General features: G+C 35.3%; 2 pseudogenes across 1 annotated transcript in view; both read left to right on the top strand.

The window, feature by feature from the left end:
- LOC149216237 (protein DETOXIFICATION 41-like) overlaps positions 1 to 14,658 on the top strand; it is an 81,110-nt pseudogene extending 66,452 nt beyond the window's left edge.
- LOC149216236 (protein CYPRO4-like) overlaps positions 1 to 22,674 on the top strand; it is a 98,592-nt pseudogene extending 75,918 nt beyond the window's left edge. Inside the window, exons 5-11 of the transcript XR_016251099.1 lie at positions 17,858 to 17,920; positions 18,075 to 18,137; positions 18,244 to 18,300; positions 18,886 to 18,953; positions 19,058 to 19,139; positions 19,371 to 20,515; positions 22,400 to 22,674. The product of XR_016251099.1 is annotated as a protein CYPRO4-like (transcript). The remainder of the gene's footprint in view (positions 1 to 17,857; positions 17,921 to 18,074; positions 18,138 to 18,243; positions 18,301 to 18,885; positions 18,954 to 19,057; positions 19,140 to 19,370; positions 20,516 to 22,399) is intronic.
- The last annotated feature ends 237 nt before the right edge of the window (positions 22,675 to 22,911 follow it).

Raw genomic sequence — 22,911 nt, 5'->3', positions numbered from 1 at the left:
ATGACATGAGTTTCATGAGGGGAAGCTTGAAATGTAGCCACAAGACTCACTTCTCCCATAATGTCTAGTCTCAAAGATGTGAGATACAACAAGATTCAAACCATTGATTTGTACTCAGTCTGATTTAGCAATGATGTCTCATCTTATTTTCATAATTTGCAACCTGTAACCATAAGTTTGCTAAGTGGATTGCAATCTTCTAGTCGAAACTTCCTCATAGTTTCTCGTAGGTACTTGGATTGGAAGATAAAAATCGCATCTTTTTAATGAGAAATTTTCAACCCTAAGAAGAAATAAAACTCTCCTATCATGGAAGTACTGAACTCTGTCTACATACATTTTACAAATTCATGTCCCAATTATTCTAGCTCGTTGCCAAAGATTATGCCATCCACATACACTACAACAATTAGTAGATGATCATCTTAAAAATTTAGGTATAGATTGTTGCCTACAATAGATTTCCTAAAGCCTTGTTGTTGAAGGTATTGATCCATTCTTGCATTCTAGGCCCCTGGATCCTTATTGAGTCCATATAGGACCTTTGTAAGTCTACACACAATCCCTTCATTTTCGATGAGTGTGAATCCCTTTGGATTCTTAATATAATCCTCTTCTTCTAGATCTCCATTTAAAAATGAAGACTTCACATCAATATGATATAAATTGGTGTTTTTATGATTGTAAAAGGAAAGAAACATTTTGATAGCTTACATTCGAGCTATTGGTGTAGAATTGTCCTCTAAATCTACACTGTATATTTGGGCATACGTTTTTGCATACCAAATGATCCTTGTTCCTAATTACTTGACCCTACTCATTTAGATTTTTTCAAAACCCATTTTGTCCCTATGTAATTTTTCTCTTTGACTCTTTCAACAAGCTCCCAAGTGTCATTCTTCTCAATTTGTTGAAGTTCTTCATTCATAGCTCTCACCCAAAACTTGTGCTCACTTTCCTAGATGAGATTTTTAGGCTCAACCTAAGATAAAAGAGTAAAATTTTCACAACTTTAACTACCAACAAATTTCCTCCTGGTCTGAACACCAAGTCTTTAATCTCCAAGAATTTTATTTCTAGGATGTTCTTTCTATACATTTCTAGAAGGTGTTTTGGGCTTTAGAGTTGTGCTTGTTTCCATGTCTTCATTATCTCAATTTTCTTCATCTCGGTCTTAGGGCCTAATGTTTGAATTCTATTCTCCATCTCAATTTATGTTTACTTTGGAGGAATCAGGTTGTGAATCTATTTCATCTAATACTACACCAATGAAATCTTAACCCCCCTTTGTATGTTTGTTATAACATTTGTATCCTTTACTTTGAACAGAGTACTTGAGTAATATACCCACATCAATGCGTGAATAAAACTTTCTTGGATTTTTATCATTCCTTCTGATAAAACACTCTCTTCCAAACACCTTGTAGTGTTTAATTGATGCAGGTCTTCCCTTTCATAAACCATAGGCATGTTTATCACTATTAGATCTCAGTTTTGTTCTATTTTATAGGTACACCATTTCTTGTGTTTCTTCTCCCTAGAAGATGTGAGGTAAATTTTCTTCATCCATCATAGCTCTCACCATTTCTTGGATTATTATGTTCTTTCTCTCAATTACCCCATTTTGTTCTGGATTTCCAACCACATAATATTTCCTCCTTATGCCATGCTCTTCAAAGAATTCTCCAAACTCTCTTTAAGTTTATTCCCCTCCTTTGTATGATCTTACGAATTTTATATTTATATATTTCTCATTTTATACTCAAGGTTTATTTTTTTTGAAATGTTTAAACACTTTTGACTTTACCTTTAAGAGAACAATCCGAGCGGCCCTAGTAAGGTCATCAATAAGAAATATAAAATGAATTTCTCCTTTTGGGCTTTCTGTTCTAGTTGGATCGCATGTATCTATATGAATTAGCTCCAATTGTCTAGAGGAATAAAAATATTTCACCTTTAAATGAGTCATAGTCTCCTTATCAAATTGACATGACGTGATTATTGAATTATAAAGCCCTGATCATCTTGGAAAAACTCTCGCAACTTCTATCTTGTTGACTCTTACCAGACTATAAAAATTCATATGACCAAGTCTCTTGTGCCATAATTAGGATTTACTTGACTTTCCCAAATAGAAACTTACTCTTGATTCATAAAAGACATATATATTATTGTGAGTGTTGATTTCTTTTCCCACTAGCTTTCCATTTTCTTAATTTTGGATCTCATAGTCCTTGGAGAGAAAGGTCACATTAAATCCATTATCACACATATTACTTACACTATTCAAGTTATGCTTGAGAAATTATATGTACAACACATTTTAGGCTTTAGCCTATTCATCAAGACTCAATATGCCCTTACCTTTAACTCTTGTTGGGGCATTGTTTCCGAAAGTGACATTGTTCCCTTTTCCTTTTCCTTTAGTAACAAAAATTTTCTCTTATCCCTAATCATATGCTTGGAGAAACCACTATCCTCATACCATCTATTTTATTGGTTATGTGCTAATAGATATAGTCCACATTCTATGTTCTTTCCATATTTTGTTTTCCAATTATCCTTATCATTTTGAAAATCTAGTTGCCAAGTGTTCTGAGACATGGACAGGTACTCTAGCCTACTTTTGCACTCACTTTCTTTGTGCCAAAAATTATTATATTTTAAGAATTTAACATCACTCATTATAGGAGAGAACGATTTATGATTTTAAATCCCATGCACTTGAAGTTCATATTTCCCATAGAGGATTCCTATGGTCTGTAGCATCCCATGCCTCTTTATTTTCTTTAAGACCTTCGCATGTTTATAACATTATCTACATTTCTTGTTCCTTATACAAAATTTTCATTTATACCTTTCTTGGTCTTCATTTTCTCAAGATCCATGCTCAGAGATATGATCTATTCCTCAAGAATTTTACATTACTTTTCCCATTCATCGATCAAATATTTAAGAACTTCTTCTGTTCATTTAGCTTATTCTAATTTGGCTTTCAAGGACAAAATTTCATCTTTGCATGCTTTTGAGATATTTTCTTTATTTACCTTGAACAAATCCTATTTTAAATGCTTGTTCTCTTCTAATTTCTCACATGTTCCTTGTTTCTATTCTAGAAGAAAGGCTAAACTATTTTTGTTTTTAATGGCTTCTTCAAGTTTTTCCTTTGATAAAAAAACTCCTCATTGTTAGAGTTGTACATACCTCCTCTAGCACGATGTAGTTATTATTCTTTCTGCTCGTTATTTTTCTTTTCCTTCTTTAACTCATCAAGAGCACTAATGACTTCCCCTTCAAATTCCACTATTCCTACTTCTTCTGCTTCTTCAGTGTTAGTAATACTTTTTTCTTGCAATATGCTCCAAATTCCATTAGTAAATACTTATCTAAATCGCCTTTTGAAGAGATTTCATTATCTGACTCTGGTGTTGAAGTATCCTATTTGGAGTAGAGCACCTTTTTCTTATAGAAATTATTCTTCTAATGTTGTTAAGATTTGTTTCTAAATATTTGATCATCTTCCTTTTCTGCCCTTTGATTGTAAGGGAACTTAGACAAAAAGTGTCCAACTGTTCCACAATAAAAGCATTCAAAGGCCAACATTTCTTTATATTTTCCTCAGACACACTTTAATTTCATGGAAAATTGAATGAGCTCTTGATCATATTCATATCTGGAGAAATCCTAATGATCTTTATGTTCCTTGGTCTTCTTGGACAATTTGAATGTTACTTTGTTGGTTTCAAACTTCTCTCTTTCTACTCTCATATCATAGGCTGTAAGAGTACCAAGAAACTGATCCATCTTGAGATTCTTTAAATCATCCATTTCTTTAATAGCATATACTTTGGCATTAAATCTAATGGGTAAAGATCTTAAGGCTTTTGAACAATAATATCTTCCTTGAATTATTCACCAAGTCCTCTAGTCATATTGTTTACTTCATTAAATCTGTGGAAATATTATACCATGCTTTCTTCTTCTTTACTTCATTAAATTTGTGGAAGTATTGTCTCAACTTATGAAAAACTCCATTATTTTATCCTACACAATCGTGGTCATCGCTGCTTCGAACCAATGATCTTTAACAATCACTATTTATTTTAGTTACCAACTCCTCTACACTCATTTTCTTTTCATTTTTTGACTCATCCATCCTACATAAACCTCTATGTTGGTCTTTAGGAGTGCAAACTTCACATAACTTTATTAATAATATGTTACGATATTATAATACTAGGATTTACCTTTATCCCCTTATGGTTTTTTCCACCGTGGTACCAAGTGTTGTGACTGTCAGTATACCACTTAGGCGCTAAGCCTTTTAGGATCCAGTTGGGGTCCTATCTCCTTATGTATCTTCTCTCCCGCTTGATTCTTTGAGCTCCACAACCAATCGCCAACACATCAAGAGCTCACACATATCATAAATGTTCTCCAAAATGGATTTACAAAAGAGTTCTAAAATCTCCAACCTTTGATATGCTCCATAGTGCTTAGGTGCTAGGCCCTATTTTTCACCCTTGGTTCTTTCAGTCTCTCACTACCATATCATAGTCACATTGGGAACCCCCTCTATCGTAACTTTTCCAAAACGAAATTACATAGGAGTTACGAGATATACGACCTCTGGTACTCTGACCTCCAAGATGATGTCATGTTGTCATCATCATCTCCACATTGCACCTCCATCATGGTGACACATGTCACCTATATTTTCCCCATTAGGCCTCCCAATAGTTCATAATATTGCTACCACATGTCCCCTATACAACCACGCCGTGATGATACCATCTACCACGTTATCTCCTATGGGCCAATCAATGGCTTCCACATATCTTGTCAAAGGAGAGAGAAAGGGTCCCTAGTTCTTTGGTTTTGCACTCAAATTCCTCTGTAAACCATTGCTCTGCATCTTAACCTCTGATATTTAGCCCTTACAATATCATGTTCCAATGCTCTGCCTACTTTGATATTTAGCCTGATGCTATGCTTTCTCTATCAGATCAAAACTTTCTATAAATGGAATTCCATTAAGGCTATGACGTTTCGAGGTTCTGATGTTCCAAACCTCTGAGATTTTAGCCTTCTTCTGATATTTGACATTTTTTATGTTCCGCCTTCTCACATTTTCTGATATCTAATGTTTTGCGTCTCATCTCTCGACACTCTGACCCTTGGATATTCATACATCCTTACGTTCTAAAATTCACCTTGCTAAGGACTTAAGGGCCCTAACTTCAACAATCAATAACGTTTTATTCTCAGATCCATTTCTGGACTTCCACATAATATTGGAAATCTTATTCAAATAAATTTATAGCGGATAAGGTTAAACTGAGTCCTTCATAACATTTTCTAACTAAAACATTGCTTCGAACTCTCTTCCTATAATTTGCATCAATGCTAGTCCAGTTTACACCAATGGCAACATACCAAGTGCCACCAATCATTTATAGAATGTTAATTGTCCCACAAGAAATGGTTTCATTCCTCTCTCATGTTTTCGCTAACATGTTCATTGATTTTTTTGAATACAAAGCTATTAACTCTTGGCAAAAAATGATGAAGTGTTGCTTCTGGTTTTTCGGACACTTTTGTCATTTATTAGAAAAGAATAACTAAGCTTAAAGCCACCTTAAAGCACATCCCTCTCATCTCAAAAAAAATTCTATTCATGTTCAATTCACCATGAAGATTACATCTAATGAATCCCTCCCCTTCGATAATGTTCTCATTTTACAAAAACTTGATGGTTCCCTAATCCATCAAGCTTACCACAAAAATACCGACATTGATTGGCATTTCCACGCCAATTCAAATGACAACCCATCCTAAAAGTATGTTTTCCTCAAATTTCTCATCTCTTGAGCCCTCAAAATTTCTACTTGTAGTTCCTTCACTCAATAAAAGCCAAAATCCCACCTTTTCCAAGCTTTTGGAGCCAACGACTACACCTCATCTCAAATTTTAAACTGTTTCATGATGTGTACAATCGAGAATCCCATTTTTCCCCCTCTCCTCGCAAAGGAGAAGTCAATATTCCTTATATTAAAGGTACCACTAACCTCATGCCTATAATCCTATAAAAAATGAACATTAAAACCACCTTTAAACATAAAAAAACTTTAAATCAGATAGTCTACTCAACGAAGGATATGTTTGAATCCATGTCATGTTTAAGCGTTTATTAAATTCCATGTTCATGTCGAAAGTATTATAGTGACAAGACAGGTCATCCCATCAAACCTGACATCAAGGACCATATAACATATACTAGACATATATGGTTATCAAAGTGAGCCATTGTTGAACACTAATTTGACTCATGGCACATTCTTTGTTTTGATCATTCAAAAATTTTAGCTCTTGTCCCTTTTCACAACTCTGGTATCATTAGGGCAACTATCTAAATCAAAAAATCCCTCAATAATTTCAACAAAGAAGACAATTTTAAATTCACCAAAGAAGACATTTCTAAATTGAGCCAAAAAAACACCTTTAATTATGTACTTATCTTCTCAGTTATAATTATGTACTTATCTTGTTAGTTATATACTTATTTATATTAAAATTTATTATTTAGTATATCTTATTTCACTTTTTCTTAAAAAAATTAATATGTTATTAAAAAATTATTTGATATTTATATTAATCCATTATTAATAATTTATATTTACGTTATTAAACATCAATATGCATTATTAGTTTGAGTTCTTCAATTTCTTGGCCATCCCTTATCTTATAATAGAAAAGATCCATCATTGTGTTGTTGCCTTTTATATATTTTAATAACCTATAAATTAAAAGTTGAAACATCGAATTTTCATGTATAAATACGTTTCTATGGATTTCTAAAAGTGTAAAAAAAAATAAATTGAAAATGTCAAAAACTAAGAGGCATACAGATGAAATTAAAACACTATAAAAAAATAATTGAGAAAAAGAGGTTTTTAATTATTATAAAAAATAATTGAGAAAAAGAAGTTTTTAATTATTTTCCTTCGCAGTAAAGTCTTACTATTAATAATTACTCATATGAATTTTAATTTTAAAAGGATTAGAACTAATTTTGTTTGTGTAATAAATTACTGAGAAAATTGTATATATGTGATCATATGAGAAAAGACACTTTTAATTATGTACTTATCTGGTTAGTTATATACTTATTTATATTAAATTATTAGTTAATATATATTATTTAACTTTTTTTTAAAACTAATAAAATTATTCGGTATTTATTTTAATCATGATAATTTATATTTGCATTATTAATGTTATTTACATGATTAAACATCAATATGCATTGTTAATTTGAGTTCTTCAATTTCTTGGCCAACCCTTGTGATGCAGCCACTACCAGGATCTTTCTCCATCCGTGAATATAAAACCTTTACCTTAATAACCACCAGAGTGTATCCTTAATTCTTAATTCATAATGTGGTAATCTTCATGAATTCCAAAACCAAGCTTTCAGAATCAAATCCAATACCCCCACTCAATTCCCACAGACAAGTTCCACATGTTTTGGGTAGGATTCAATACGCTTTACCTTTAAACCATGCTATTTATATCAACAGTGGCGATGGTCAACATAATAGATATAGATCTCTTACCTTATATACGTCCACGGCATCTTCTTTATCCTCACGGCAGTTATAAGTTAGATTTTACCACAGCAAGCTCGGATAATGGTCGATGAATATATATAATTGTAACTGCGCAAATATCTACGCCGGAGCAGTTGTATGTGCCTTGATATGTCGCTGGCCCTTGCATACATATATCACGAATATATACTTCTGCTCTCTCATACAGTTTCACCCATGAATAAACAACTCGGACTGCCACGCATGCACAACACAGCTGAGTTCTTTAAAATACGCCGCTTCCTCCAATGGTTTACTGTAAAAGTAACCGACTATACATACAGTCACGGTTTCCTTGTTCTTCGGTTCAGCACAAGACATGTATTGATCGCGCCGGGGATATATATTTCATAGATAAGGCATCTGCATGCCTCTGCTCCTTCAATCGACGGCTATATAACTCGGCGACCCAGAAACGATGTTCAATAATCGGACTCCTCTGGTCACGATAGCTCAATAATGACTGCGTTCCTCCAGACCCGCATGAATTCAAACGGTAGTCCTTTCATCCACAACCTCATCGTAATACCGTTTGTAAAATCTCTCACAATCACTTTCCAAAGTCTCTGGCGCCGTATATGGACAAACAGCGATAATAAACTTGCATGGATATCATTAATTATAAACCAGAGGTGCGCATTAAAATTTTCGAAGCATGCAGCATATCACCATGAGAGAAAACCAAATTCAATCATTAACGCACCATGAGGGCGCATGAGAGACAAAACAAATCATTAGACACACATATATTTTTATTCCACGGCTTTTATGAATATGTACATTACAAAGGCATCCCTCCTCAGAACGCTGAGAGAACTGTCTTGTGAGAGAACAGTTTGCTGCTTTTAAAGTAAGGCTAAGGCGCTCGTTCTTTCCTCTCTCACCTTGAGAGCTTTTCTGGCTTTTATTTTTATTTAAGGATAGGCCTTTCTGATGGTTATTTTTTTTTACAAAAGCAGCCTTTTTGCTTTTTACATAATGACTTAAAGCATAACTTTTATTCTCCCTTCTTATCCTAATTTTAACATAGAAATTCTATTCCAAGTTTTTCTCCTCAACTATTTCCTCATATCCCTTTATTTTAGAAAAAGAATATTTACATAATCTGTTAAAATAACAAAATACTAAAATTTATCACACCCGCTTTACATGATCTTGATGCTCCTGCATCACCTTGTCTTATAATAGAAAAGATCCATCCTTATGTTGTCTCATTTTATATAATTTGATAGCCTATAAATTAAAATTTGAAACATCAATTTTTCATCTATAAATACGATTCTATGGTTTTCTAAAAGTGTATATCAGAAACTTCTAATGTCTCACTTTGCATTAAGATCTCACAGTTCCTACCTTGAAAATGGTAACATTCCTTCCCCTCTGAGAAAAGATCCAGTACTGACTGGGAAATATCCATACCTCCCCACTGAAATTGAAACAAAGCATTATTACAGTGTGCAAAACCCTAACTTTTAGCGAGGTGGATGAGGGCTCAAAATGGCAACGCAAACGATTATAAAATGGTAGGAGCTGCGTGCATAACGACTCATCCAGTTTAAAAGAAAAGGCAAAGTAGGTTTGGTTTCATAGGATTAAAGATGGCTTCTTCCTCTGCGATTATATTGATCTCTCTGATATGTTTTTCGCTCGTCGCAGTGCTCTCTCGAGCAACAGATGTCCAAAATGATGCACGAGGTAGTATTTAACATTATTGAAAGTTTGTTTGTGAAGTTTTGGATAGATGATAAAAGTGTTTTATTCCAAGATCCATTTATGGAGTTCCACATAATATTGGAAATCTTATTCAAAGAAATTCATAGCGGATAAGGTTAAACGGAGTCCTTCATAACATTTTCTAACTGAAACGTTGCTTCAAACTCTCTTCCTAGAATTTGCATCAATGCTAGTCCACTTTACACCAATGGCAACATACCAAGTGCCACCAATCATTCATAGAACGTTAATTGTCCCACAAGAAATGGTTTCATTCCTTTCTCCTGTTTTCGCTAACATGTTCATTGAGTTTTTTGAATGCAAAGTCATTAACTCTTCGCATAAAATGATGAAGTGTTGCTTCTGTTTTTCAGACACTTTTGTCATTTATTAGAAAAGAATAACTAAGCTTAAAGCCACCTTAAAGCACATCTCTCTCATCTCAAAAACATTTCTATTCATGTTCAATTAACCATGAAGATTACATCTAATTAATCCCTCCCCTTCGATAATGTTCTCACTTTACAAAAACTTGATGGTTCCCTAATCCATCAAGCTTACCACAGAAATACCCATATTGATTGGTATTTCCATGCCCATTCAAATGACCAGCCATCCTAAAAGTATGTTGTCCTCAAATTTCTCATCTCTTGAGCCTTTAAAATTTCTACTTGTAGTTCCTTCAGTCAATAAAAGCCAAAATCTCACCTTTTCCAAGCTTTTGGAGCCAACGACTACACCTCATCTCAAATTTTAAATCGTTTCATGATGTGTACAATCCAAAATCCCTTTTTTCCCCTCCTCGCAAAGGAGAAGCCAATCTTCCTTATATTAAAAGTACCACTAACGTCATGTCCATAATCCTATAAAAAATGAACATTAAAACCACCTTTAAACATAAAAAAACTTTAAATCAAATAGTCTACTCAACGAAGGATATGTTTGAATCCATTTCATGTTTAAGCGTTTAAGAAATTCCATGTTCATGTCGAAAGTCTTATAGTGACAAGATAGGTCATCCCTTCAAACCTGATATCAAGGAGCATATAACATATACTACACATATCTGGTTATCAAAGTGAACCATTGTTGAACACTAATTTGACTCATGGCACATTCTTTGGTTTGATCAATCCAAAATTTTAGCTCTTGTTCCTTTTCACAACTCTGGTATCATTAGGGCAACTCTCCAAATCAAAAAATCCCTCAATAATTTTAACAAAGAAGACAATTTTAAATTCACCAAAGAAGACATTTCTAAATTGAGCCAATGCTAGAAGTTTGTTATACATCAGCTTTCTCACTAATCGATTCTCAGTCAAAAAACATAGGTCAAGCTAGTAAAACTAACTTAACCATGTAAATCTTGGTCAAACTAATAAACCTATTAAATTTTATAGGTTCATAAACCTAATAACATAGCCTTAGTAAAGCTAGTAAACCAAATAATTTTTTTATATCAACCTTAGTCATCCATAAGCATCATAGATAATCCTAATCAAACATGGTAAATCGTTTTAACCATGGTCAACCTATGTTCAAGCATAGTCAACCATGACAATATTATTCAACCAATATTAATAATACGAAACATGTTAACCATGGGTGAACATGGTTTGATCAATTTGTCCTTATTTAGAATGGTTGGCCTTGTTAGCCATGTTGAACATAGTTTACCATAGTAAACGATTTTGAACATTTAGAGCATTGCTGAAGTTGGTTTATCTATGTTTTACCTTGGTTAAGAAAAGTTGGCTATCCTCATAATTGACATTATTAGATATAGTTGAGTAGGCTCAACCACATTTGACCATGATTAACCTTGTTTCGCAATAGTTAATCTCGGAAGAACTATCATTTTCATAGTTAAAGCTAATAGTCTCTATAAACCTAGCAAACGCTCTAAACTAGTGATATATCAACTTAGAAAACTTGATATATCAAGCTTACTGTACTTAGTAATATTAGTAAATGTTACATATCATTATATCAACCTTAGTCACCCATACGCATCATGGTAAAATATAGTCAAACTAGAGACAACCATTTTGAACATGTAGACCATTGTTCAATGTCATTTTCCTATTTTAAGCTTTGATTAAACATGAAAAGCTATCTTAAACCTGTTAACCACATTACACTTTCTTATTTACTATAAATTAGCAATAAAAAACATATAAAAAAACCAAAAAAATGAAAATGTGAAAAACTAAAAAGCATGTAAATGAAATTAGAAAATTATTAAAATAAGATTTTTAATTATTTTTTTTAAAAACCAAAAAATGAAAATGCCAAAAACTAAAAAGCATATAAACGAAATTAAAAAATTATAAAAAAAAAGTAATTAATAAAAAAGGTTTTTAATTATTTTCCTTCGTAGTAAACCCTTACTATTAATAATTACTCATATGAATTTTACTTTTAGAAAGATCAACATCTAATTTTGTTTGTGTAATAAATTATTGAGAAAATTATATTTATATGGTCATATGACAAAAAAAACACCTTTAATTATGTACTTATCTTCTTAGTTATAATTATGTACTTATCTTGTTAGTTATATACTTATTTATATTAAAATTTATTATTTTATATATATTATTTCATTTTTTTCTTAAAAAAAACTAATATGTTATTAACCTCTCATTAACAGCCAAATTGACATTTGGGTATTTTGCATCTTGCAGTTGGTGCGGTGAACGTGCCTTTCTCCGTGGCGGTCTGGAATCTTCACCCATGAAGCCGACAGAAATATCTGCAAATTTGTTAGAGACACTCTTCTCTACGCCATTTTCCCGGACTTCGCATTACCAGACTCGATGTCAGCCGAAGAAACTGAGTCCCAATTGAAAGAACTCCAGGTACAATGTCTAGACACATTTTCAGATTTCGATAAGGATTATATATGGCAACACTAATCATTCAACCCGCTGTAACCTCATCGTGTCCCTGTACTCTCAATTCCAATCTCCAGGACTCGAACCCGTGGGCTTCCGTTCCATTTTCCAATGAAACCCTCAGTATGGGACTCCTTGCGGGCTCTCACGGGTGGTTTTGTGCAAACCAGAGCTAGCGATGTTGTTCAGAACGCTCTAAACAGTCGTATTAAAGGTCATCCCGATAAAGCTAGGGTTAACATGCATAGGGTCAGGGTTCGAGTTTCTCTGAGCATGGCTCAGGTTTTGAAGCACGATGAGCACTTGATTTCTAAGGCGGTGGAGGCCTTTTATGAACGGGACGTGGATTCCATGAGGGCGGCGTCTCGGATGGAGAAGTTTAGTCATCTGCCAGAGGTCCATGATAATAATGACTGGAACTGCAATACTCCTGGGCATCCTCTACTATTTTTGCAGATCCAGTATTGATTGCCATAGGGCAGAGTAAAGAAATCTCTGCTGCAGGAGGTATTTTTGCCAAAGGTCTTATTCCTCAGTTGTTTGCTTTTGCCCTCAATTGCCCCATGCAGAGGTTTTTGCAGGCTCAGAACATAGTGGCCCCTATTGCCTATATTGCTGTTGGGACATGTCTATTCCATACATTTATCACCTGGGTGGCAGAAGACAAGCTAGGATTTGGCCTGCTAGGGATAGCCCTAATAGTGAGTTTGACTTGGTGGGTTCTGGTCATTACTACTGCCTTGTATATATTCTATAGCCCATATTGTAGGCATACATGGACGGGCTTCACCTTGAAGGCCTTCACAGGACTCTGGTCATACTTCAAGTTAACTCTGGCATCGGCTGTTATGCTAACGTATGCCTTAATACTCTTTGGAAGATATACAAACTATCTAAATTATATCTGGGTGTTTACATAATAGCTTAGCCTGTTTTGACAAGTTTTGTTTTGTTCCACACCTGATTTTGCAGTTTGGAAATATGGTACATTGAAGTATTGGTGCTTGTATCGGGTTGGCTGCCAAATGCAGAGGTCGCTCTGGATTCCATTTCTGTTTGGTATGAGACTTTCCCATTTAAAGCTAACTAATTTAAAGCCAAATACAAGCTCCATGCCTATGCATTGTCCCAACTTTGTTAGATAGCTATGCCAGTTAATATATCTCTAACGTGCCAGGTTTTGAACATATATGCAGCATGAATTATTACAACTGGGAGTTGATGGCAATGTTGGGTCTCAGTACAGCTGCAAGGTATACATTTATGATTTATAGTAATATATTGTTTTTTTGGGGCATTTTTATGGCTATTGCAGATTTTGGGAATATCTTTAAATCTGACCATCGCCAGAGGGGTCAAACAATTGACCCCTCTCCTGAAGGTAGGATTCTCCAATATTGGGCAAAACTGCAATTCACATAAATTCAACAGTTTTATATAGCATGGTATACGTTTTTTTTCCCATTTGCTGTATCTAGAAATTGGTTTTCTTTATTGTGGTATTTATATTATTTGTAGTATAAGAGTGGGTAATGAGCTGGGAGCCAGGAGACCTAAAACTGCAATATTTTCAGTTATAGTTGTGGTGGTCACTTGCTTCATAATAAGTGTCATACTTGCCATTGGGATTCTGATACTGAAGAAAGAACTCGCCATGGCATTCACAAGCACCACTGTGGTTATACGCGCAGTCTATGCATTGATACCTCTACTTGCAATATCTGTTCCCTTGAATGGCACCCAACCTATTCTCTCAGGTTGGAATTTTCAGTATCAACAATTTATTTGCAGCAGAAAGCTGGTAGTTGATGTTTGCTATATTTAGGTTATATTTTCGTTGACATCATAAAGGTATTGTGATTGCAGGGGTGGCAATTGGATGTGGATGGCAAGCTGTTGTGGCATATGTGAATTTAGTGACATACTATCTTGTTGGCTTACCAGTTGGAATTGCTTTAGGATTGAAGACCAGTCTTGGAATCGATGTAATTATTTGAAATACATAGCTAACTTTTTCTACTTTTATTTGTTTTTTTCAATATAATTAGATTGTCCATGCTCAAAGATGCAAAATTAAAAGATAACAGAGGAATAACCTTATCCTGTTTCTGAGTATATTGTAGTATGTTTCTTTCTGACATTGGCAATGGCAGGGAATCTGGTGGGGATTAATCCTGGGAGTGGCACTGCAGACATTAGTACTCATTATTCTTACAGCACGTACTAATTGGAACAAAGAGGTTTGTTGCATTTTCACTTCCTGAACATTTATAGAAAATAGATAAGAAAATGAATGAGCTAACGAGTTTTAGTTACAGGTCCAATCGACGTCGGAGAGAGTTGAGCGTTCCCAATACGGGGAGTCTGCAGATAACTCAAACGGAATGGTGGTTCCATAAGTTGCATTATTGAAATTAAGAGTGAATCGCATTGCAAAGAAAAGGGCATGCCCAATTTGATGGCAAATCGTTTTGTATGATGCGAGGTACATCGATTGGGACAACGGAAATTGAAGAAGTTACTCAATTCAATTCTTCTACCACAGGCTGCTTCTTTTCTTCTTTATAGCGGATTCAAACGAAAGTAGTTCAGGCCACGCGTGCTCGGCTTTGCGTGACATTACATGTTCCCATCCGAACTCCACTGTGGTGAGCTCCATTGTGGTGAGGGAGGGCAGAATATCCATGGATCAGTACCAGGTGGGGTGACCCCTGAGAAGTTCCTTCTGCCTTCTGATCGCTCGCGCTTCAACATTATCATACATGTTTTGTTGCAATCACGGGTTGGTTAATTCTATTCTGTCATTTATTTGCTATTCATCTGCACAATTGGTCAAAATGATATTTTTTAAACATTTCCCAAACGTTTTATTAAAAGTGGTGTATCATATGTGTGATCTGTGATCATATTGTTGTAGGATGAAATCCCCGACATTTAATAAGCCACATTGGTAGTTACTAAGCTTGGAAATAATAAGGCTTCACAATGACAACAATCAAAATGGGATTAACAAACATTTCCCTACCAATTTATTAAAACTGATGTATATGTGTGTGAGTGATCATATTATTAATGGCTGAAATTCTCAACAAATTTCCAATGTTAATATTTATCAAGTTTGTAATTGCTTTTTTTAATATTGCAGAGAACCTTTGTTTGCCCAGTAGATGGTTGCTCTTGCAGTTACAAGAGGAAGGACCATTTAAATCGTCACATGATAAAGCATGAAGGAAAGTTATTTGTGTGCCCCAAAGAGGACTACACACTGCAATTATCAACTGTCTAATTTGAAATGCCATATGAAGCGGCATAGAGAGAGAGGTGAGTAATGGAAGAGTCTGAATCTACCATCTAGAGAGGTGAAGAAATATCCTTGCCCAATGCCATGTTGTAAGAGATGAAGAAGTATCCTTGCCCAAAGCCATGTTGTGGGAAGGTTTTTAAAAGTCCGCATTGTAAGTATCCCCCCCCCACTGCAAATATGTCTCATTTGTTTGCACTAGAACTGAGTGTTTGATTATTGCTCAGAATGATGGGTTTGTAGGTCTGAGTGTTAGTTTAGTTAAGCATTTGATATCAGCTCTGCTTATTTATATTTCTACACCTTTAACATGAAATCTTGTATGTAGGGGCAAAACTTTTTTTCAATAGCATTGTTGTTCGAAACTCTATATGGACTTTGTTTTCTAGTGAAATTGCTAATCGGTAGGTCTAGCTTTTGGAAGATGAGTTTATTTTTAGAATACCTTTAAGATATTTATGATGAAGTATAATCTACATAGTAACAGGAAAAGGATGTCAAGGGCCATGTATGCTCAGTTCGTGCAGCAAGCCTTTCAGGCACCGCGTTGCTATCCAATACCGCCTTTGTCGTCTCCAAATTACAAGGAGGCAGAACTGGGTATGAAGATAAGTTGTGGATTTGAGATGATGTATCAGCAGAGATCACATTATCAGTAAGAGATGGATAATGCAGAACTCGGACTAAGTGGCTCAGGGGTTGCTAAAGTCCAAAGCTCGGCACTGAAAGTAGCGAGGAGTAGAGATATTGGATGGGAGGCATTCAGGAGAAGCTTTGAGAACAAGGGTTATTTCAGGGGTCTTCTTGAAGGTTCAAAGGAGCATAAGAAGCTTATGGATGAAGCATTGGACTATTACAGAAATACCACACTCTTCTCCAGAGTCAGGTAAGCTTAATTTTTTTTTCACAGATCATCCATCTGATGCACTACCTCCTCAATTTAAGTACACATTATTAGCAGTGAGAAACATCATAAAATCAAATAATTTCTTTTATTTATTCTATATCTGGCAACTTATTTTTCTTACATGGATGGTAAACCTGGAAAGGATATCTACCCACCCTCATACATTTGAGCAAAGAACTGGTACCTTGCCAGCACGATACCATAATCTGCCGGTAGGTTAAAGAAATTCCTTTATTTATTTGTAAATGGGAATATATTATCTTTACCTGGATGGTAAACCTTGTAAGAAGCTCTATCAACCCTCACACATTTGAGCGAAGAACTGGTAACTTGCCAGGACCATACCATAATCCGCATACCTCAATAATATTCAATATAGTCAAGAGCCACACCTGGCAAATCTCATTCAAGGGAGGAGCATGCCTGTTAGGATTAGAAACCGTGTGTGCCCAGATAGTGCACACATGTATATATTAAACACGCCTCCAAGTTATATCGAGAAAAAAATATACAGTACAATGAACATATTACGCAAAAAAGGTAGATAGCAGAAAGGATTTTCCCATAGAAACATATAAAGGGCATGTAACGTACAAAACACAGTTGTACAGAGTCCAGACACAATCAAATTGCACCCCTTAATGAAGACACATGCCTTCATGCAAGAGTGAAGCATGTGCCTGGTAGTGAAACAGAAATCAAACTATTCCTTTGCAACTTTTCAGGCATCATGCGAAGGAGTGACATATGTCTGGTCAGGAAGCACAACTAACCAATTAACTATTACCTATAAAATGTTGAAGGGGTGTGAGGGGAAACACCACATCCCCACAGGATATGCAGATTTGAGACAACTCAAGTCCATCAGACCCCAGCCAGCAAGAGCACCCTTGATGGGCCACAACAAGCCAACAATGGCATGGGAGTGGCAGAAAAGGTTTATTTTCCTATGCCTTGCAAACAACATCACATGCACCGGTAGGCAAATTGAAACTGAGAAATGCTTCAGCAGTAAAGAAATTGTGTTGTGGCTGGAAATAAAGGGCATCATGGCTTTTTCCCAAAGCAAACTGATATCAGCTCTGCCATATGAGGATAGGGCAGATAAGGTCAAATTAAAATGATTATAAAATGCAAACCAATCCTCCAAGGCCTACTAATTTGCACATACCAGTTCGAAATCATAGGTCAACCTTACCAAATTCATCATATTACTGTCCAGTAAGTAGTTGACTACGTCATAATTTTATGTTCTTTAAAAGAGAAGGCTTAATGACATACGCATTTGTGTGTTGATATCTGGGTGTAAGTAATGCATTAGCATATGTGTTACCATTTAACTTAATATCTGTAGTAACCATTCAATTGGTTTTATTTACAATTCTTGCAGGCTTGAAAGAAAAATATGACAAAGCAATGAGGAGAAACGATGTGAAGGCCATTGTTGTCATTGGTATGCAACTTTGCAGAAGCGATGGAAACTGTACTAAATGTTCAATGGTGTTATAAATCTTTATATATATTCATATATATAGAGAGAGATGTAAATGCTTCTGTTAAAAAATCGAGATTATTTCATGTCTATGTCTCTGTTTTGGCATTGTTAGGTAATGGAAGCATATTCTCAGGTGGTTTTGACATCAACGTTCTCCAGGAAGTACAACAGACTGGTATGCCAAACTAAGTTTTCATACAAAATTCAAATTCTGTTGCAGATTGTTTCAAAGGTTTCCATGTTTGCTCATATTCAATTCTCTGTAACTGTGTATCTAGCAGGGAACTTGTCACATTTGGGTAGAGTTTCTGTTGATCTTATGATCAATACTATTGAAGGTAGGCGTTTGTTATATATGTTGCTTTTTTTTGTTTTCACTAAAGTTGCAAGTTGTTGGTGATATGTAAGGCTGAAGTGGGGGTACTGTATCTCGGGAATGTTAGCTATTATCAAATCCACAAATAATGTATAAGATAGAGGAATGTTGCTTTTACTTTGACTTGTCATTTCAAAAATCATTATCAATTCTTGTAAAAGACATTTTGTTGGATCGTTATTTTCCATATGTTATTTGAATACTATAAAGTGAAATTATCATACCCTTGACATTTTGAGCTTTTCTAGGAATGTGCCAAAATATGGATACCTAAGCTTATTGTAGAGTATAGTTGGATTTGATGGTACAGTTAAAAGTAGCATTCTTATAGCATAGTTAGGAACTCATCAATGTATTGGTAAAGGATTCTACATGTTTTCCTGTATTGTAATACATAGGTGGATATGTTGATATTGTTAACATAAAAAAATTAAGATTCTGATGGATGTTTAGGCACCCCTGAAAGTTTGGAAAAGGATTCTATGTGTTTTTATGATGGAACTTTTTTTCTGGCTCTGACCTTTTTGGCCTTTTGGTGTTGTTATAGAGGCTAAGAAACCTTCCGTAGCTGCTATTCAAGGGCTTGTTCTTGGTTGTGGATTAGAATTAGCAATGGTATGTGGCAATGATTTTCCATCTCTTGTAATTTTATGTTTTCGAAGGGGAATTTTGGGAACTTACATGTTTTGAGTTATCATGGATGTATTTAATTTACACAGTCTTGTCATGCTCGTATTTCAACCCCAAAAGCACAGCTTGGGTTTCCAGAACTTCAATTTGGGATTATTCCAGGATTTGGAGGTAAGATTTCTCAATGTACATTTATCTGTCTCAGCGGGGTTGACTTCATACTGTGGTATAGCCAATTTTAATCTTACTATGAATTATCTGGAAAATAGGTAATGATTTGTTTCCAGCACTGAAGACTCTTAAATGAAGAAGGTGGCATGCAGGCTTTTATATTTTATATTTTATTGCGAAGTTATTTGTGGCTTCTTGAGGGTTGATTTTCCCATGCTTTAAACCTATCAGATCATTGGACTATCATAGCTCCTAGCGTGCACGTTATTGTTGTATCTATGAATGGGTTTTTCTGCTTCTTGGCTTCGATCATGACTATATGGGGTGGCCTTATGTTTGAGAATACTTATTTGCTCAAGGCTACTGAGGAAAACAAGGTTAAGGTGTTTGGGAAGGATTTCATGGGGTGGGCTAATCCCCAGACTGCAGATGATTCTGTTTGGGAAGATGCAGAGGAGAGCTTGGGGCTGGAGGACGAGGATAGGGATTTGAATGAAGAGATTGAGGAGGCTACTAATGGTGGTATACAGAGCTTGGCCATGGGTGCCCTGGGTCATAGCTTTTTGGTCGGTGAGACTGGCATTGAGGCAGCCAAGAATTTGCACCATGGGATCCATGGGAAGGGCATGTCTGTGAAGTTTAGGTAGGGGGATTTGGGGGGTGATGGGTCTTATTACTCTACACCGAAGAAGGGTATTCTCATGAGAGCAGAGACCAATATGATGTTGATGAGCCCTGCCAAGCAGGGCAAGCCTCATGCTGCAAGGGTTCACCAGCTGGATATTAAGACTGGGCAGGTTGTGGCAGAATGGAAGTTTGAGAAGGATGGGACTCCCATCACGATGCGGGATATTACAAATGTTAGCAAGGGTGCACAGTTGGATGCTACAGAGTCGACCTTCATGGGCCTTGATGACAATAGGCTGTGCAGGTGGGATATGAGGGATAGGCATGGTATTGTTTAACAGTCTGACAACACGGTTTCGAATTGGGCCAATGGTCATCAATTTGCGAGAGGTACAAATTTTCAGTGCTTTGCAACTACTGGGGATGGATGCGTGGTGATTGGATCCAGTGATGGGAAGATTCGACTTTATGGGAAAACATCTATGGGGGTGGCAAAAATAGTGTTTCCAGCTCTTGGATCACCGATCACACATGTTGATGTTACTTATGATGCGAAGTGGATTATTGGGACTACTAATACCTATCTCATTCTTATCAGTATTGTCTTCACGGTTAAAGATGGACAGTGAAAGACAGGAGTTTCTAGGCGGAAGGGGCACAAGATTCCAGCTCCGAGATTGCTCAAGCTTACTCCAGTGGATGCACATTTGGCTGGAAAGGATAAGTTCCATGGTGGTCAGTTCTCTTGGGTAAGTGTTACTAATATGCATTTTGGTCTTCTGATTTGTATTGTTTTTCTTCCCCTTATGTTGTTTATTTGACTTTAATGTCCTGTTCAATTTTGAATTCCAACTACTACTTGTTTCAAAGTATGTATTGAAAATCATTGGTTTCCATTTCATGAAAAGTAAATTAATGAATGTTTCTATCCATTGCACTCGCAAAATTGTAAACCAACAATTGAACAAATTTCTAGAAGCCAGGGCAGCTATTAGCCATGGGGTTGTACTAGTGTTTGGTCACATTTAAGCATTTTCTAAACTAGCAAAGTTTTTTTGAAAGGGCACAGCCTAATTATTCTAAGTTTTAGTTTTTTTTCATCTGAATTCGGAGATGCAAATTTTGACCAGATTTTTATTTGTTGCTCTTTAATTTTTATTTTTTTTAATATATAAATGGATTCAATTCTCTTAAAACCCAGTTTTTCCAAACAGAATCTAGTGATACAATCTTTAACTATATCGTGATTAGTTGTTGTTTAAAATTCATTTTTGAATGCACAAATCAATTCAGTGCCCTGAAAAACCCTTGGGATACTAGCCGCCTTCACGGCTCAAACTTGTGATTTCAAAAAATCCCACCTGGATTCCAGACAAAATTGATAAAAAAAAAATTGTAAACCAAAAATTGAACAAATTTCTATAAGCCAGGGCAGCTATTAGCCATGGGGTTGTACTAGTGTTTGGTCACATTTAAGCATTTTCTAAACCAGCAAAGTTTTTTTGAAAGGGCACAACCTAATTATTCTAAGTTTTAGTTTTTTTTCATCTGAATTCGGAGATGCAAATTTTTACCAGATTGTTATTGGTTGCTATTTAATTTTTATTTTTTTTAATGTATAAATGGATTCAATTCGCTTAAAACCCAGTTTTTCCAAACAGAATCTAGTGATACAATCTTTGACTATATCGTGATTTGTTGTTGTTTAAAATTCATTTTTGAATGCACAAATCAATTCAGTGCCCTGAAAAACCCTTGGGATACTAGCTGCCTTCACGGCCCAAACTTGTGATTTCAATAAATCCCACCTGGATTCCAGACAAAATTGATAAAAAAAAAATATGCTTGAGAAAGAACCAAACATAGAAGAATTAGACTATGATGTTTTATTGTATGAAAAAATAAAAAACAGAGTACCTAAGTTGCTCGGAACTTCATTAATACTTTTGGGGACTTCTTTCAAAGTTTAAGACTTTTTTATGTACAACAAATCCGTTTCTCTTAATGAACTACACTATCCAAATTTGGTGTTGTTTCTGGACAGTAATATTTCTGGTACATAAATGGTATGGAAATGCGGCCAACATGCAATTAGCCTTTTCTAAAATAAATTAGTCTCTGCACCTGGAACCAAAGTTTGAGATCTTCAACGAGCACAAGATGGTGAATTTCAACGTTTTGTTGCTTGGTCGAATTATCTGGTTGAATATCCAGTAATTTGTGGGGCCTTTAAAATAACATCTTTAAATTTCAGACCAAACATCCTATTTTACTTGGCAAACCTTCTCAGCTTGTTGCTACATGGCTCATCACCTTTCTTTCAAGAAAAATGAATTCCCCGAACTGTTCCATTAATTTTTAATAGGTCTTGATTCTCCCAAACACAAATTTCAAACATGGCCTTACAGATACACAAAAATTTGGCCATATGCTTTTTCAATATCACCACTATAAACAAATAATAATGTATTAAAAGTTAGCAATTGTCTATGAAGGGATAAGGTACACAAAAAATGACTTCAACTTCATAACATGTAGCAATTGAACTTATAGGACCATTGGCTTGCAATATAACCTTTATTAGCTCTTCAAGTGTACTAAATTCTGACATCTATTTCTCTTCATCACTGCAGGTTACTGAGAGTGGAAGGCAGGAGCGCCATGTAGTTGCCACTGTTGGTAAATTTTCTGTCATCTGGAACTTCCGTCAAGTAAAAAACAACGATCATGTGTGTTACAAGGGCCAAAATGGGCTAAAAAGCTGCTATTGCTACAATATTGTTCAAAAGATGTATCCATTGTGGATAGCAAATTTATGCATGACAAATTTGCTATTACAAATTCTCTAGAAGCTCCACTTGTGGTTGCAACACCAAAGAAAGTGAGCTCTTTTAGCATAGCATCTTAACAATAACATCCATTTCACACTAATCATGGCGTTGAGCAATTAACTCAAGTGATGAATTATAAACAGTTGTACTGGCTTGTGCATATAACATTCCACACCTTATTGGAGTGGAGTAAAACTAAATTCTTTATAGATTTATAGTCTGTTGTATAGCTGAGAGATTGGGCATTTGGTGCGTTTGAAGCAATGCTTGTTGTAATCTGTGTAAAGTGATGAACAGGAGCTATGCTGCTTCTA

The sequence above is a fragment of the Pinus tabuliformis genome, chromosome 1_1 (assembly GCF_031772625.1).
Source record: "Pinus tabuliformis cultivar Carrire ecotype Pingquan chromosome 1_1, CPIR1, whole genome shotgun sequence".
Taxonomy (NCBI): Eukaryota; Viridiplantae; Streptophyta; class Pinopsida; order Pinales; family Pinaceae; genus Pinus; species Pinus tabuliformis.
The sequence above is the reverse complement of the archived record's forward strand: the minus strand, read 5'-3'. Positions and strand labels throughout refer to the sequence as shown.